Raw genomic sequence first — 3,541 nt, forward strand, 5'->3', positions numbered from 1 at the left:
ACAGCTATGTTCTCCTGACCTCAGCCTCTCTGTAAAGAGGTGAGCCACGTGACTGAGAACTACCCTCCCCCCCAAGAACTGTTTTTCTATTAATGTAGGAACTTCCTTAAGTGTTCCAACAGGGTAGGCATTCCCTAAGGGAAGCCAGTGGGCCCTGAACCAGCTTGGGGTCCCCTGAAGCAGTGGAGTACTGAGGGTGAGCAATGGGAGTGGTCTGCCTCACGAGGAGCACGACAAGAACAAGGTAAGGGGACAGAACAGACCCTGCAGCCAGATAACCTTGAGGTTGACCTTCCGGATCATTGAGCTAGTGCTGCAGGGCTCCCTGAGTCCTACTGGGATGGGAAAAGGCCTGGCCCAGTCTGAGGCAAGGCTGGGTCTGAAGCAGAGTCAATGGCCTCATCTAGGAGAATTAAAAACTTGCAGTGATAGAAAGAGACCATGACATGAAAGCCCACACCTTTTTCTAGAAGAGCTACCAAAATCTTGTTTCCCCTCTGAAAGATATACTTTCAGTTTACCCCCAGCACTCACAAGGAAGGGGGTCACCCTTCGTCCCTACAAGGGGCTATCATTTATCTGCTGCCACGGTAATGCCACACAATAAACAGCCACAGAGCCTCAGTGGCATTCCACAATATGCATTTATTGCTCATGCTTTTGAGGTCAGCTTGGGTCAGCTAGGCAGCTCTGCTGATCTTGGCAGGGCTCGTGGTGGGGCTGGGGCTGGCTGGCTGTCAGCTGGTGAAGGCTGGCCTTGGCTGGGACAACTGGGACAATGAGATCTGTTCCCTGCAGGGCTTCTTGAGGTCTAGGCTAGAAACTGTCACACTGTCACTTCTGCAACATTCTGTTGACCAAAGCCAGCCACATGGCTGAGCCCAGATCCAAATAGTAGGGACACAGACTCCACCTGTTTAGTGAGAGAAACTGAAAAGTTATGTGGCACAAAATGTAGATAAGGGGAGAGGTGAAGAATTGGGGCCATTAATGAATCACATTATCAAAGGGGTAATGTCTCCAATACCGCCTTGCCAATTCTGCCCCCTCCATTTAAGAAAAATTAAAGCCTTCATTCTATAGCTAGATGTAAGGTAAATGAGTGACTACCTGTGTGGCCGTAAAGACTGTAAAGTTAGGCTTAGCCAGGGTGACTATGAAATAAACAATTTAGGAGAAACATTCTGCCAGGTGGAGGCTCTTGTATGTCTTTCAGACCCATCTGGGCAACCAGAGGGGAAAGGCTTGTGCTTCTCTAGCACGTTCCCAATAAATGTCTACAATCTGAAAAGCACAATTACATGTGCACTTTTTCTCAGCATCACCATTCTGTGAGGTTGTCAGAGCTTTGAGAGAGATCTCCATTTCCTCCAGAGGCTGTGAGAGGCTAAGGCACTTCCCAGGTTCACTCTACAGAAAAGGCAGTGCCCAGACAGGACCTGCTCCCCTGGGCTCCTCACCCTTTGTTCCCTCTGCCCTCCCAGGTGCCCCTGGCAGGCTGCACCTACTGGTCCCTGAAGCACCCTTGGCCACCCCATTCTTACTGCAACATGTGGACACCTGAGAATCCAGCCAAGCCATTGGCTATCTAGAGGTGATGCCTCCCTTTTCTGCCAGTTTGGACAGCAGATCCTCGCACAGCGTGGCTTCAGCTAGAATTCCACTGACTGAGATAACGGCTTCAGGAGTTGGACAAATGCATGGTTGAAGACCTTGCTTGTCTTCGGGAAGCACTTATTTTGTTCCTACATGTTTTTCTGCCAGCTCCTTGGGCAATTGTTATGACTACTTTGGTGCATTTCCAAGAGATGCTAGTAAACACTCCAAAGGTGAAAAGTCAAAAAGGATGTGAAATGCAATAGTGCAATAGTCACTATAATAAAGGATACAGGAAGATGCCACCATGCACCCTGCTCCAGCTGCAGAAACTATGAAACATCACTACTCATACCCCAGGGAAAAATCCCAAGAATGAGAAAATCTGGGAACTTCTAGCCAGGAAAATAAAAATGTCACCACACTGTATCCGTGGCCTCTAACAAGAGGCAGGGTGAGGAAGTCAGGATAAGAGAATCACCAGGGAAGACTTGGGGCAGTGACATCCTGCTGTTGCCACCCACCAATGTTCCTCCCAGGGCTGTTCTGAGGCATAAAGACAGGCACAGGGCCCCTGCTAATGAACAGAATTAGCACTAGAACATTGATCTTCTAAGCCTCTTCTCTATTCATATAGTAACCTACTAAATGGGAATATAAATATGTCCCTTGAAGAAGAATGTCTGGACATGTATCTTCATTTAAATCTACTGGATTTCAATGCTTGCAACTGATGGCACCTATTCTCATTTTAGCAGGTATATTGAGAATCAAAATGTAATTCCCAAGGGAAATTTGAAAATACAATTCTCTGTCAAAATATGTGGCTCAGGACAAATCAGTGAAAACAACACTCATAGCCATAGAGCAGACAAAACCACAGGGACAGTGTTAGTCACAAGAGGGAGCCAGTGTTTCCCCAAGATGACTCAGTAAAGCTGGGTCAAGCCAAGGAAGACTTATTGTAGAATAGCATGTTCATATAGGACTTTCTGTGATGATGGAAATGTTCAGTACCTGCACTGCCCTATATGGTAGCCACCAGCCACATGTGGCTGTTGAGCACTTGAAATGTGGCTATTGCAACGGAGGAATTGAACTGTTAACTTTTTGAAAATTTCAATTAACTTTAATAGCTGTATGCGGCTAGTGGCTACCATATTGGAGCACACAGTTTTAGGGTCTTGCTTTCTCTACTAAATTGCATTTTGTTCTGTTGTGTTCACCAGTGTTTCTCGTGTCAACTTAAGCTGCTTGGAGTGTTTGGCTGTACTCCCATCCCCTGTGGCAGGGGCTCAGGAATGCAGGGTTGATAAAATAGTTGTCACTTTGGAGGCGGCCAGCCTGAGGGTACATACAACCTCAACATGGGAAAATTTGGGACTAAGCATGTGGGTGCCTGAAGGCCAAGGTGCTTGGACTCCTGGGTGTAGAGGGAAAAGGGAAGCTGAAAAGAGAGATTCTTGATTTTTGGAGTCTGCCCTCATTGGAATGTGTCCTTTACAGACAGAAAAATTAGCTGGCCTTTTGAAGAAAGAGGAAGGAGGCGTTGGTAAATGCGTTATCCTCACAGCCAGAAGAGAGGGAAGAGAAATGAAGAGTGACTTGCAATTAGAGACGCTCAGCAAGGCCTTCCACAAACAAAACAGGAGGGGTCAGAAAAGCTGTTCTCTCCCATGACTTTCTACTCTGAGAGAAGTGACCCCCTCGCTTCAAGATGATTCTTGTGCAAATATGCATAGTGTGTTTTTGATTAAGTATCTAAACAAAACAATGGCATTGTGGGAAAAACTTGGCCCCTGCCTGAGGTGAATTCTAGGGTTCCTGGGTGTATGTGTCCAATGGGGCCAGGGGACCCATGCGAAGATGTGAAGACTCTGTTGGATGGGGTTCTGTGAAGACAATTCTTACCCCCTCAATAAATATTATTCAATGAGGGGGCATA

At 46.9% G+C, this 3,541-nt stretch overlaps 1 long non-coding RNA gene across 1 annotated transcript; it reads left to right on the forward strand.

Moving 5' to 3' along the window:
- The first annotated feature begins 1,494 nt into the window (after positions 1–1,494).
- Positions 1,495–3,118, forward strand: LOC123622562. Its single transcript, XR_006729546.1, has 3 exons — positions 1,495–1,594; positions 2,826–2,946; positions 3,103–3,118. It is a non-coding gene; the product is annotated as an uncharacterized LOC123622562 (long non-coding RNA).
- The last annotated feature ends 423 nt before the right edge of the window (positions 3,119–3,541 follow it).

Source organism: Lemur catta, chromosome 17 (assembly GCF_020740605.2).
Source record: "Lemur catta isolate mLemCat1 chromosome 17, mLemCat1.pri, whole genome shotgun sequence".
Classification (NCBI taxonomy): Eukaryota; Metazoa; Chordata; class Mammalia; order Primates; family Lemuridae; genus Lemur; species Lemur catta.